The sequence below is a fragment of the Mirounga angustirostris genome, unplaced genomic scaffold (assembly GCF_029215605.1).
Source record: "Mirounga angustirostris isolate CCGP_5_RB_7025 unplaced genomic scaffold, mMirAng1.0.hap1 SCAF_6, whole genome shotgun sequence".
In the NCBI taxonomy this organism is placed as follows: domain Eukaryota; kingdom Metazoa; phylum Chordata; class Mammalia; order Carnivora; family Phocidae; genus Mirounga; species Mirounga angustirostris.
Window position 1 is genome coordinate 2,205,898 of NW_026991714.1, and position 14,220 is coordinate 2,220,117.

A 14,220-nucleotide genomic window follows, 5' to 3' on the forward strand; every position below is an offset into this window, starting at 1 on the left:
CCCCGGGCGGCCGAGGGGCTCGTCCTGACCGCCCTCGGGACGCCGAGCACGGCTTTGGCTGCGATGCTGCTCTAGTCCCGGACCCCGAGATGGGGAAGGAAGCCCCGGGCAGCGCGCAGCGGCGGGCCGAGCGGGGCGGGGCGGCGAGGGAGGAGCCCCTCGGGGGTGGTTTGCGGGGATGAATACTCAGCCGCGGGCACAGTCGTTGGGAGGTTTCAGTAGGTTCACCAAACACTGTGCGGGCACCTGCCCCGTTGGAACTGTTGATGCGAAGATGCGGAAGACGCGCGCCCTGACTCCGGGAGCACCTGCTCTGGCCGGGGCCGTAGAGACGCTGCGTGGGGCTGGAGCGGGAGGCGGGGGGGGCACGGGGCTAGATGCGGATCCCGGATCGCGCGCGGGGCTGGGGACCTTGCACTTGCCTGGTAGGTGTGAGGCTCCTCTGAGCAAACTTCGCTAACTGCAGAGAAGTTGCACGTGCCCCATCCACACAAACTGTGCCTAGGCCTGCCTCGCCCACCCACCCAAGAACTAAAACCTGAACCCCCCCCCCGCCCACCTCCCTATCTCAGTATTTAGGGTAACTCAAGCGCGCACCTCCCCCAGGAACCACAAAAAGGAAAACCAACATTTCCAGGTAAAGCTTTGTCGCATTGCTCAGTTTATCACACTCATCTTCATCAAATTTTCCCGTAAAATTAACTTTACTTTTTATTAATTATTGGGGAGGGGAGCAGAGGGAGGGAGAGAATCTCAAGCGGATTCCACGACCTGTGCCGGCAGCCTGGGGCTCCCATCTCCCCACTCTGAGCCCAGATCAAGAGTTTGAGGCTTAAACCAACTGAGCCACCCAGGCATCCCTAACTTTACTTTTTAAAATATGCTACATGGGGACACTGGTTTAAATGATGGATCTTGCTTAGTGGAATTCTAGAGGCATCAGCGATGTGGGATGCTTGGAAGGTACTCCTCAGAGGCTACTTCAGTAGGGGAACATTCTGTGAATGGGAGTCACATCTGAGTCCTTTTCCCATTCCGCCACTGATTGTGAGACCTTGAACAAGTCACTTCTCAAGAGCACCCTTTCCCTGGTCTGTAAAATTGGACTATTGGACTAGTTCAATCATTTTTACAAACTTGGACTTACTGTGCTATTTCGGGCTGCTGAGGGTATTCCACAGACCGGGCTTCAGCTTCCACCATGTCCCCTTCCATCTCTCTGTCCCCTCCACCTGTCCAAGGCCATGTATCATACTGTGGTCATGGCAGAGGTTTGGAAGCTCCGGAATGAGGCAACCTCAAGGGCCCTTTCCAGCTAACAGTTTGTGTTTGGCACACTTTGCAGCCACGCCACAAGCCTAGTGGCCACAGTTCTCTGACTCAAGGTTCCTAGTCTGACGTAGGGGCGTGAGCTCCTTGTTCTGCCTGACTCACTCATCCAGAAGCATTTATTAAGGGTCTTCTGTAGACCAAGGGCTGGAGGTATAAAAATGTCCAGCCCTTGTCCTGTTGGGCCTCACAATCTTGTGGGGATATAACAAGTTACCAAGCATTTATGTCACTGAGAGCTCTGGGCCCCTGGGAGGAGCCTTCTGAAGGAGCCCCCTTGAGGGTGGAGGCCTGGCCCTGGGGATTGTGTGGGATTGCAAGAGAAATGGGCCTCAAGGAGTTCCAAGTTGCATGGGTCTCACGCCTCCTCACAAGAGTGGGAATAAAGGCCGTTAGGACAGAACAAGCGTACATGACTATGTACATGATCTGATATGCAGACAGCAAGATGCATAGAAATTACAGTAATATTTAAAAATGGAGAAATTGTAAAGAACCTAAATATCCCACAAAAGGAGAAAGGCTAAATAAATTAGTGTAATTGTACAATGGACTAATACGTAGCCTTAAAAAAGGATGCTGAAGAAGGACTCAATAATTTGGGGGAAGTATCTACGATATAATTAAAGTGAAAAAAGCAGATACAAAATGGTACCTATATAGTAAGGGCTCATCTGTGTTAGAAATCCATACGTAATAGCATCAGAAGGAATAAAACACTTAAGAATTTGATAAAGGAGGGCGCCTGGGTGGCTCAGTTGGTTAAGCGACTGCCTTCGGCTCAGGTCATGATCCTGGAGTCCCGGGATCGAATCCCGCATCGGGCTCCCTGCTCGGCAGGGAGTCTGCTTCTCCCTCTGACCCTCCTCCCTCTCATGCTCTCTGTCTCTCATTCTCTCTGTCTCAAATAAATAAATAAAATCTTTAAAAAAAAAAAAAGAATTTGATAAAGGAAATGTAAGACTTGTACATGAAAACTACAAACTGAAAGAAATTAAGGAAGATATATATAAATGGAAAGATGCCTGTGTTCATGGATGGGAAGACTTGCTGATGTTTTAGGTCACATTACTGTCCAAATTGGTCTCCAGATTCCATACAATCTCCATCAAAATCCCAGCTGGATTTTTTGCATAAATTGACAAGCCAATCCTAAAATTCATATGGAAATTCAGGGGGCCCAGAATAGCCAAAAAATATTCAAGAAAGAACAAAATTGAAGGACAAATTCTTCACTATTTCAAAATTAACTACAAAGCTACAGTCATCAAGAGTGTGGTTCTGGCATGGGATAGATATATAGATCAATGGAATAGAATTCAGAGTCCAGAAATAAACCCATACATTTATGGGCAATTAATTTGCAACAAGAATGCCAGGACAATTCAGTGGGGAGAGAATACTCTTTTTTTCTTAAAGATTTTATTTATTTATTTGTTTGACACAGAGAGACACAGTGAGAGGGAACACAGCAGGGGGAATGGGAGAAGCAGGCTTCCTGCAGAGCAGGGAGCCAGATGTGGGGCTCGATCCCAGGACCCCGGGATCATGACCTGAGCTGAAGGCAGACGCTTAACGACTGAGCCACCCAGGCACCCCGAGAATACTCTTTTTAACAAATGGTGCTGGGACAACTGGATAGCCAGATGCAAAAACTAAATAAAATAAATAAATAAATAAATAAATAAATAAAGTTGGAGCCCTCCCTCTATCATATGCAAAAACTAACTCAGAATGGATCAAAGAACTAAAGTTCTTAAAATTAAAACTTCTGTGCTCCAAAGGACACTATCAAGAAATTCAAAGACAGGGACACTTGGGTGGCTCAGTCGGTTAAGCGTCTGCCTTCGGCTCAGGTCGTGATCTTGGGGTCCTGGGATCGAGTCCTGCATCAGGCTCCCTACTCAGCGGGGAGCCTGCTTCTCCCTCTGCCTGCCACTCCCCCTGCTTGTGCTCGCTCTCTCTCCCTGACAAATAAATAAATAAATAAATAAAATATTTTTAAAAATTCAAAGAATCACAGAATAGGAGAAAATATTTGCAAATCATATGTCTGACAAGGCTCTAATATCCGGAATATATAAAGAACTCTTACAAGTCAACAATAAAAAGACAACACAATTTAAAAATGGACAGAAGAGGGGTGCCTGGGTGGCTCAGTCCATTAAGCGTCTGCCTTCGGCTCAGGTCATGATCCTGGGGTCTTGGGATCGAGCCGCACATCCGGCTCCCTGCTCAGCAGAGAGCCTGTTTCTCCCTCTCCATCTGCCTGCCACTCTGCCTACTCGTGCTCTCTCTCTCTCTCTCTCTCCCTGTCAAATAAATAAATAAAATCTTTAAAAAAAAATAAAAATGGACAGAAGATTTGAAAACCCATTTCTCCAAAGATCTACAAATGGCAAATAAGCTGATGAAAAGATGCCCAACCTTATTAGTCACCAGGGAAATGCAAATGAAAACCACAATGGGACAGCATTTCACACCTACTAGGATAACTGTAATTTTTTTTTTTATAGGGTAATAGCACATGTTGGAGAGGATGTGGAGAAACTGGAACACTCATGTCTTGCTGGTGGGAATGTAAAATGGAGCAGCTGTCTTGAAAAACAGTTTGAAAGTTCCTGAGAAAGTTAAATATAGAATTACCATAGGACTCAGGGATCCCACTCCTGGGTATGTGCCCAAAGAGAACTGAAAACAAAACTTGTATGTTAATAGAAGCATTATTTATAATACTGAAACAGTGGAAACAACCCAAATGTCTATCAACTGAGGAATGGATAAAAGAAACACAGTAGACCCACAAAATGGAATATTACTTGGCCATCTAAAGGAGTGGGGCACTGGGACACTCCACAACATGGAGAAAACTTGGAAACACGTCAAATTTAAAGAACCAGAGACAAAGGCCACATACATGCCATGTCCAGAATAGGCAAATCCATAGACACAGTCCGGTTTGGGAGGGGGCGATGGGGAGTGGCTGATACGGGTACAGGGCTTCTTTTTGGATTGATGAATTGTTCTGGAATTAGTGGTGGCAGTTAAATTCATGAATATCCTAAAAATGACTGAATTGTACTTTAAAAGGTGAATTTTACGATATGTGAATTTTATCTTTAAAAAATGCATAGGCACACTAGAGCAAGGGAAGAACACTAACCTGTTACGTGCAGTGAATCCTAGGTAAAGGGATTACAGGTAAGCCTTTCCTCCTCTTTGTACCTTTCCCCTGAGTTAAAAAAAAAAATAAGATCCATTTATTTATTTGAGAGAGAGAGAGAACATGAGCTGGAGGGGCAGAGGGAGAGGGAGAGAGACTCTGGAGCCGACTCCGCACTGAGCGCGGAGCCCAACGCGGGGCTGGATCCCAGGACCCTGAGATCGTGACCTCAGCCGAAACCAAGAGTTTGAGGCTTAACCACCTGAGCCGCCCAGGCGCCCTCAGTTTTTCTGCAATGAGCATATATTATTTTATCAGGAAAAAGAATAAAACAGCAAATGTGTACAACTCAGAGCTAGTGCTGAGGGACTGGGGATGGAGAAGGGGAGAAATATTATCCGCGGCAGAAGGGCAGGAGGAATTGAGCGCCGCCCGGGGATTACCAACTCCAACTCCTTTCCGGGCTTCTGGGGTGGAATTAAATGCTCCAGGTGCCAGGTTCACTTTCCGTGAGGGGTTTAAGCCCCGGGCGGCTTCTCACAATCACACGGCGGCGCCAACAAGGCCTGTGGCTCGGGGACCGCCGGGTCGCTCCTGTCCCTCCGCCTCTTGCCGGGCCTGTTTTTCTGCTGGTGAAACGTGACGCTGCGCGCGCAGAACTAGCTTGTGGTCACACCTACAACGTGGGATTTTTTTTTTCTAGATTTTATTTATTTATTTGACAGAAAGAGAGAAAGCGCACAATCAGGGTGAGTGGGAGAGGGAGAAGCAGACTCCTCGCCGAGCAGGGAGCCCGATGCGGGGCTCGATCCCAGGACCCTGAGATCACGACCTGAGCCGAAGGCAGACGCTTAACGACTGAGCCACCCAGGCGCCCCCAACGTGGGATTTTTAAGAGCCTGTGTCAGGAGCACTGGTCACGGAACAGACCACTTTTCTTTCCGTGTAGAGAAGAAGGGGTCCTGCTCTCAGACTGTTTCTGAGACCGATTCTACTTCCCGATCCTCCGCCCAGGCCGCCGCTGGCTTTTCCGCTTCGTTGACGGAGTTCACGGTAATAAAAATACTACAACCCTTCGGGTGCGGTCTTTAGAATGGTGGTTTACGGTTTAACTAACATCCTCCTATGATCGTCACCGAGATCCCACGTCCTATGTAGTTGTCCCTATTCGTAGGGACGCCCGCCGCGGGCCCCACGGCGCCCAGCGGGGACGGATGCGGGGAACGGGTGCGGGGACGGATGCGGGGACGGATGTGGGGGACCGGTGCGGGGACGGATGCGGGGAACGGGTGCGCGGACGGGTGCGGGGAACGGGTGCGGGGAGTGGTGCGGGACCGGTGCGGGGACGGGTGCGCGGACGGGTGCGGGGACGGATGTGCGGGACGGGTGCGCGGACGGGTGCGGGGACGGCTGTGGGGGACGGGTGCAGGGATGGATGCGGGGACCAATGCGGGGAACGGGTGCGGGCACGGCTGTGGGGGACGAGTGCAGGGACGGATGCGGGGAACGGGTGCGGGGACTGGTGCGGGGACGGATGTGCGGGACCGGTGCGGGGACGGATGCGGGGAACGGGTGCGGGGACGGATGCGGGGAACGGGTGCGGGGACGGCTGTGGGGGACGGGTGTGCGGGACCGGTGCGGGGACGGATGCGGGGAACGGATGCGGGGAACGGGTGCGGGGACGGATGTGCGGGACGGGTGCGCGGACGGGTGCGGGGACGGCTGTGGGGGACGGGTGCGGGGACGGATGCGGGGAACGGGTGCGGGGACGGATGTGAGGGACGGGTGCGGGGACGGGTGCGCGGACGGGTGCGGGGACGGCTGTGGGGGACGGGTGCAGGGATGGATGCGGGGACCGATGCGGGGAACGGGTGAGGGCACGGCTGTGGGGGACGAGTGCAGGGACGGATGCGGGGAACGGGTGCGGGGACTGGTGCGGGGACGGATGTGAGGGACGGGTGCGGGGACGGGTGCGCGGACGGGTGCGGGGACGGCTGTGGGGGACGGGTGCAGGGATGGATGCGGGGACCAATGCGGGGAACGGGTGCGGGCACGGCTGTGGGGGACGAGTGCAGGGACGGATGCGGGGAACGGGTGCGGGGACTGGTGCGGGGACGGATGTGCGGGACCGGTGCGGGGACGGATGCGGGGAACGGGTGCGGGGACGGATGCGGGGAACGGGTGCGGGGACGGCTGTGGGGGACGGGTGTGCGGGACCGGTGCGGGGACGGATGCGGGGAACGGATGCGGGGAACGGGTGCGGGGACGGATGTACGGGACGGGTGCGCGGACGGGTGCGGGGACGGCTGTGGGGGACGGGTGCGGGGACGGATGCGGGGAACGGGTGCGGGGACGGATGCGGGGAACGGGTGCGGGGACGGATGTGAGGGACGGGTGCGGGGACGGGTGCGCGGACGGGTGCGGGGACGGCTGTGGGGGACGGGTGCAGGGATGGATGCGGGGACCGATGCGGGGAACGGGTGAGGGCACGGCTGTGGGGGACGGGTGCAGGGACGGATGTGGGGAACGGGTGCGGGGACTGGTGCGGGGACGGATGTGCGGGACCGGTGCGGGGACGGATGCGGGGAACGGGTGCGGGGACGGCTGTGGGGGACGGGTGCGGGGACGGGTGCGGGGAACGGGTGCGGGGAACGGGTGCGGGGACGGGTGCGGGGACGGCTGTGGGGGACGGGTGCGGGGAACGGGTGCGGGGACGGATGTGCGGGACGGGTGCGCGGACGGGTGCGGGGACGGCTGTGGGGGACGGGTGCGGGGACGGATGTGCGGGACCGGTGCGGGGACGGGTGCGGGGACGCGGTCCCAGCTACGGCCCGTGTGCGGGTTCGGCCCACCCCACGCGTGTTCCTCTGAGGCTCCGTCGCCACCTGCGCTTGCTGCCCCCCTCCGCTCCCTTCCGGGTCAAGGCCTGAGCCTCAGTCTCTGTCCCTCCAGCGCTTGTGTCCGCCTCTCTCCGGCCTCGGTGTCCCCCTTGAAGGGGCTTGGAGCCCGCGGGTGGGGATGCTGGCCGCGGGCGTGGGGCGGGGAGAGCGGGCGGAGGGTGGGCGGCAGGGGGCCCGCTGCCCCCGCAGCTCTCCGGCCACCTCTGGAGTCACCTGGAGGAGGACAGTCCTCAGGGTAGCAGACGCGTCCATTTGGGTTGCTTCTTTTCTGTCTTTAAAGGGCAGTACTTGCGGACACGTCAGTAGAATCGCCGTGGGACCGTCTGCACCGACGCGAGTGGAGGCGGAGGAGCGCGCTCGAAGGAACCGCCAGGACCCCGGCCTCGCCTTTCTCCACGCACCTGCCGCCCCGGAACCCGAGAAAGAGGCTTCGAGAGGGCGGGACTCCGCGCCCTCCGAACTAGAGCCCAGCCGAGCACGCGAGGGCTGCCCGGGGTTCCCGCAGCCCCGCGCGGGCCTCTCTGAGCCGCAGCCTCAGCCCCGCCCCGCGCCCCCTGCTGGGCCTCGGGCGCATTGCACGTCGCCGCCGCAGTCAAGGCTCCAGACTTCGCGCACGTTGTAAGGTTCTTTTCCTTTCCTTTCCTTTCCTTTTTTTTTTCTAAGATTTTTATTTATTCACTTGACAGACAGCGAGAGAGGGAGCACAAGCAGGGGGAGTGGGAGAGGGAGAAGCACAATCCCGGCAGAGCAGGGAGCCCGATGCGGGGCTTGATCCCAGGATCCCGGGATTGTGACCCGAGCCGAAGGCGGGCGCTTAACCAACCGTGCCACCCGTTTTTTGTAGCCCCCCCCAACATGTCTAACTAGTTGTCCCAACCTCTGGCACCCTGAATATCTCACAACAGGCATCTGGTTACCTGAGGTGCTTGGAAGCCAGACTCGGGAATGCTATGCAGATGCAGGAGGGAATGAGCAAGCTGTACATCATGTGCTCACGGGACAGAGGCTCACCACATATTATTAGGTGAGAAGAGCAAAGTAGGGAACAGCTTGTATGATATGATCTCTGTTGGATTAAAAAAAAACATGGAGCGCCTGGGTGGCTCAGTCAGTTAAGCATAAGATTCTTGATTTCAGCTCAGGTCATGATCTTAGGGTGCCCTAAGATGCCCTAAGGACCCCTGCCCCCAACCATGCCCTCAGAATAGAGATGGTTGATGAACCTGCACATTGGCCCGCTTGAGATGAGGACAAGGTGACCCCCCCCCCATTCCATTCCTTTGAGACTTTGCAGAGCCAGGAGGAAGCTGCCCACATAGCCAGCCAATGCCTCCCTCTGGACATGTTCAGCTCCAGTTTTGAGGTCCTGGACAGTCCTGAAGTGGGCACCGTGACGCCCACTTCTCAGGAGCCCCAAGTAAAGGGGCTGAAGTGAAGGCCAGGAGACGGAGCTCTGTCCAGGACCTCCAGGCAGGGCAGGGCCCCCCAGATGAGGTACAGTCTCCTGCCGAGGCTCCACAGGGCATCTGAGGCAGGGGGTGAGTCCTGATGCTCCGCACAGAGATGGAAATAGAGGGAGTGAGAGGGAGTGGTCCTGAGTGGAAAACGTGCCTTCCCTAAAGGCTGACTTTACCCGCTTCACCCCCACATCCTCCTGCAGTGACGCTGGGATCCAGCCCCACAGGGCACCTCAGCCTGGGCCAGAAAGAAGCATGGCCTGGGGCTTCCAGGGAGGAGGAGAAGGTGAGGGACCTCTGCCTCGGGGAGGCAGGGAGGTGGCTGAGTCAGCTGTGTGTGAACTTCATGAGAAGGAGAGGAGGTCCTGCCAGTCACCCTCAGCCTCTCCCTGCAACCCCCTAAAGTGCCATCTTGCCAACGCTCCCCATCCCTCACGCAAAATCCCGATAGTAAACTGGGACCGGCTTGCCATCGGCAGGGATCAAGAAGGTGGGTCAGCTGATGCTGCCTGGAGGCCGAGTCTGGGTGCTAGAGGAAGAGAAGTCAGGACTCCATGCTTGGACCGGATCATCCCCGTACCCCCCCCCCGCCCCCCATCTCAGTTGGTAGAGGCAGTGGCAAAGACCTCCACTCAGGAGGGCAAGCCCAGCACCTGCCCTCCTGCTGAACTGAGTCTGGTGGCAGGGGTGGGGGGGAACGAAAGCGCCCTTGAGCAAAGTGAGTGCCGTCTGGCTGTCCAACACACATTTTTTCCTGGTCCTGGTCTGGTCCTTCCCCACTCCGTCCTCTCAGGGTCCTTTCTGCCTCCATCAAAGAGCTCCAGGCCTTCCTCCCTGCCACACTCAGCCTTTTATCAGTTCACATACCTGTGGCTTCCAAACCCTCATTCAGAAGTGATCTGGGGAGAAAGGAGGGTGGGAGTGAGCCCGGGGTGGTGGCAGAGCCTCTGTGTCCCCCTCTCTGTGGGAGGCTGTTTGTCTGAGTTGGGTGGAGGCCAATGAGATGCACAGGATCAGGGTGTCCTGGCCCTGAGACAGGGGCTGTTTGTCTTCTCTGCTCTGGGAGGAGGAGGGACGGCCCAGGAACAGTGATGGAGGAGAGGGAAGACACTCCATCAAACCCCAGAGGAGTGCATGCAGGTGGGGTGGGCTCCCTGTTGTGAGATGTGGCCCTGGCGAAAAGCCCTGCAGCTCCCTGACTTGGAGAATCCGGGAGAGACAACGAAGAGGGATGAGCGGGAACCCCAGCAAGTCCCAGGCTTGACTCCACAGCTGCCTTCCGTGCTGGTTTGTCCCTCTCCCAGCCGGCGCCTCCTCTTTGTCAGGTGCCCGAAGAAGCTAGGTGTCCTGAGGTCCCCTCCAGTTCCAAAAGCACATGATCTTAGTAATGCGAAGCTACTGATGTAGGGCTGCCGGGCGGAGAGAAATGAAGGCTGCGAGGCGATTGGAAGCTGGAACCGTTTCTAAATGGTTATTCCTGGAGGGAGTCCTCCTTCTGCACTGACAGCAAACAAAAAAGAAACAGGCTTATCCTGGGTGTTGAAATGTTCTGTATAAGGAGTACCTGGGTGGCTCAGCCAGTTAAGCATCTGACTGTTGGTTTCAGTTCAGGTCCTGATCTCATGGGTTGTGGGATCAAGCCCCATGTGGGGCTCTGTGCTCAGTAGGGGTCTGCTTGAATATTCTCTCCCTCTGAGCCTTCCCCCACTCCTGCTCTCTCTCTCTCTCAAATAAATAAAAATTCTTTTTTTTAAAGATTTTATTTATTTATTTGACAGAGAAAGACACAGCGAGAGAGGGAACACAAATGGGGAGTGGGAGAGGGAGAAGCAGACTCCCTGCCGAGCAGGGAGCCCGATGCGGGACTTGATCACGGGACTCCAGGATCATGACCTGAGCCGAAGGCAGTCGTTTAACCAACTGAGCCACCCAGGCGCCCCAATAAAAATTCTTTTAAAAAAGAATATTTATTTATCTGACAGAGAGAGAGAGAGAGAGAGAGAAAGCACAAGCAGGGGGGAGGGCCAGAGGGAGAAGCAGACTCCCCGCTGCGCAGGGAGCCCAATGCGGGTGGATCCCAGGACCCTGGGATCATGAACTGAGCCGAAGGCAGACGCTTCACCGACTGAGCCACCAAGGTGCCCCAATAAAAAAATCTTTAGAAATGTTCCGTATGTTGATCTGGAGGTTAGTTCCACGGCGTGTACCATGTAAACGTTACTGAGCTGTCTGCATAAGATCTGTGCCCCTCGCACGTACATGTACACTGTACCTCGACAGAAAGTTTTGAACAGTGAGCGTGGACTCCAGCAAGAGCTTAGACTCCAGGGGAGACTGTGGAGATGTGTGTTCCCACCCAGGGAGGTTAAGGACCTCCCTTTTCTTGAGAATTTACACTAAGAGCTGGTGGGACAAATGAGCTGACCTCTTTTGGAGAGCTTTCCAAAATCCTTCTCAGGAATTCCCATTTTCCTCCCAGGCACAGAGACCCCTCCTTGTTGCCAAGCTGCCTGCTGTCTCTCCCACTGCAATTCCAAGCACACACTCTGCCCTCCGTGGAGCCAGGCCATCCCTGGCCTCACACCACATCTCTCCCGAGGCTTGAAGCTTGAGGATGGAAGGGGCCCCATTTCAACCTTCTCACCAACCAGGGCCCCCCCTTTCCCTGGGGATGTCCATCCTGTTCAGAGCCTGCCCCCACCTAGGCCCTTTTTCCGGTGGTGTGTGCCAGCCGGTCCTGCATCCCACATCCCCAGCTGTTGACATTTCGTTGCCTTTGCCCACAGGATAAAGAAAGGGCCCCTGTTATTCAACAATAGGGGGAAAGACAGAGACAATGAGAAATTGTGCTTCCAATGGGGTGGGGCCAGAAAAGGAAAGTACAGACAGACGGACAGACAGGGGGCTGGACAGAAGGGGTCCGGTTTCTTGAAGCTGCTGGAGGTCCTGGAAGTCTGGTTCCCACCTTGAGAGCCTCTTCCCACAGGCAATGCACACCCAGTCTCCGGAGGAAAGAGGTGAGGACTCTGTGGGGCGAGGGGAGGGGGTGCTGCTTGGATGAGGCCCATGTGGAAACGCAGAGACCACAGGAGCCTGACCATGGGTCTGTGAGCTCATCCGCAGTCATCCTCACGCACAGCGGCCCAACGTCTTCATACCCACCAGTCCGTCTGCTCCTTCTCTGGGCCAAGAACATCTAGAAGAAGCGAGGCACCCCACCTTCCACATTCCTCCAGGTAATCTTTCCCCGGTGCCTCCTTCACTCCATCCCCTCGGGGGTCCCCACCCCGGCCCCAAGCGCCACATCTTCCCCAGGCCCAGGACAGTGAGCAGTGCAGACTAGTGCTGGGTCAGAGGCTGGACACCAGTCACTTAGCCTGGCTTGGTGGACTGACAGGTGGAAAAGTTTTCTCAGCGCCTTGGCTGCTTCTGTGAGCTCAGGGCAGAAGCCTCTCCTCAAAGGTGCAAAAGGAGAGACCCCACTGATCAGGTGCCCAAGTCCCAGGGCTCTAAGGTGCTTGGACCTGCCTGGGGCCCAGGCACCTCCTTCACTGGAACCTCTTCCTGGAGCAGGGCAAAAGGCAGCCAGTCCCTGTCGCTCCCATCTCTGTGAAGAGACCGGCTTCTAACAGGTAGGCACTGGGGGCTGTTGGCTTTCTCATTCTCTGCAAGGGCTACAAAGAGGGTATGTGTGTGTCTGCTTTGAAATGCAGAAATACAGCCCAGCGGTTAAGAAGGAGCTTGAGCCTTCAGTCAAATCCGGGTTCAAATCCCAGCAAACCTTCCTCTTACTAGCTGTGTGACCTTACTCAAGTCTCCTATAATTTGTACAACTTTAAGCGGGAGTAAAAGGGACGCGTAATCATTCCCACCTCACGTCCTTGCTGAGAGGAGTAAATACCAGATACACGTGGGAAGTGCTGGGGCGGTCTCACGCAGGTCTCATGCAGGTCTCCTGGTGGGTGTCCCCCCCACCCCCCGCTGCCACTCTTCTCACCAGGCCGGCGGGCACAGGTGCACAGGGCATGTCCCCACCCAGGTACCTTCCCTCTAGCGGCTGGGAAGCCCTCGGAGCCCAGCCCCCATTTCTCCTGGGGCAAGCGGGGCGTGGCCTTCAGTTGCAGGAAGAGGGGCTCAGCCCCTTGGCTTCCGACTCTCCCCACGTCCCAGCTCACCTTCCCAGAATCCTTAGTGTGGGCTCATTCATTAACATGCACACACATTTATTTAGCACCTACTGTGTGCCAGAAACTATGCTGGGTGCTGCAGATAATAGCTAACACATACATGGCACTTACTACATACCATACACGATTTTAAGCATTTTACGTGTGTTCCTTCGGTGAGATAGGTGGGAATTATTATCCACATGTTTACTGATGAGGACACTGAGGAAGAGAGAAGTAAATAACTCGTTCAAAGCCATGCAATTAGCACTTGGAAGAATCAGGGTTAGAAAACGAGTAAAGCTAGGTTAAGGTGTCCTCAGCCCTATTTTTAAAAAATGGTCAAGTTGATAAAGAACAGATAACAATAAAGAAGGGAAAAATCGGGGGGCGCCTGGTTGAATCAGTCTGCAGAGCCTGTGACTCTTGATTTCAGGGTCGTGAGTTCGAGCCCCACATTGGGCATGGAGTCTACTTAATAAAATAAAGAAAAGATGGGCGCCTGGGTGGCTCAGTTGGTTAAGCGACTGCCTTCGGCTCAGGTCATGATCCTGGAGTCCCGGGATCGAATCCCACATCGGGCTCCCTGCTCGGCGGGGAGTCTGCTTCTCCCTCTGACCCTCCTCCCTCTCATGCTCTCTGTCTCTCATTCTCTCTCTCGCAAATAAATAAAATCTTTAAAATAAAAGAAAAGAAAGAAAAGAAAAAGAAGGGGAAAATACACTACTGGAATAGAAAACTGTGTTTGGAATTAGTTCCATAACTGAAATCACGGGATACCTCCCTGATGCAGTCAACAGGGCATAGGTATTACTTTCAAATCCGCACTGCTAGTTCAGCTGCTAACAAAAGCACTTCCGAGAACGAGTGCCCAGGCCGGTGCAGCCCGGGACCCAGAAGAGCAGGTCACGGCGCACTCCAGTGTGGCCAGCCAGGGAAGAGGAGGGGTTTCCCAGAGGAGGTGAGGCCGACAGTGATGCCTGGGAGAAGGAGGTGAGAGTGAATTCGGACTCTTCTGGAGCCAGAAGTCCAAGGTGTCTGGAACACCGTGCTGAGGGCGCAGCTGGTGGGAGGCAATGTGGAAGGCGCAGGGAGAGGCGGGATCCCAGAGGGCCCTGCAAGCCGCGGTTAGGAGACCAGACTTTATCCTCCGGGCAAAGGGAGCCAGTGCTTTAAGCAGGAGAGGGACAAGTGTTTGCTCTGGC

The 14,220-nt window shown here is 55.2% G+C and overlaps 1 long non-coding RNA gene across 2 annotated transcripts; it reads left to right on the forward strand.

Annotated features, from left to right (window-relative positions):
• Positions 1 to 8: 8 nt before the first annotated feature.
• LOC135364690 (uncharacterized) lies at positions 9 to 14,196 on the forward strand. Of its 2 annotated transcripts, XR_010412138.1 has the most exons (5): positions 9 to 637; positions 3,846 to 5,545; positions 7,673 to 8,010; positions 8,298 to 8,416; positions 9,053 to 14,196. It is a non-coding gene; the product is annotated as an uncharacterized LOC135364690 (long non-coding RNA). The 2 variants fall into 2 exon arrangements; XR_010412137.1 differs by having other exon boundaries at positions 10 to 637; positions 8,298 to 14,196.
• The last annotated feature ends 24 nt before the right edge of the window (positions 14,197 to 14,220 follow it).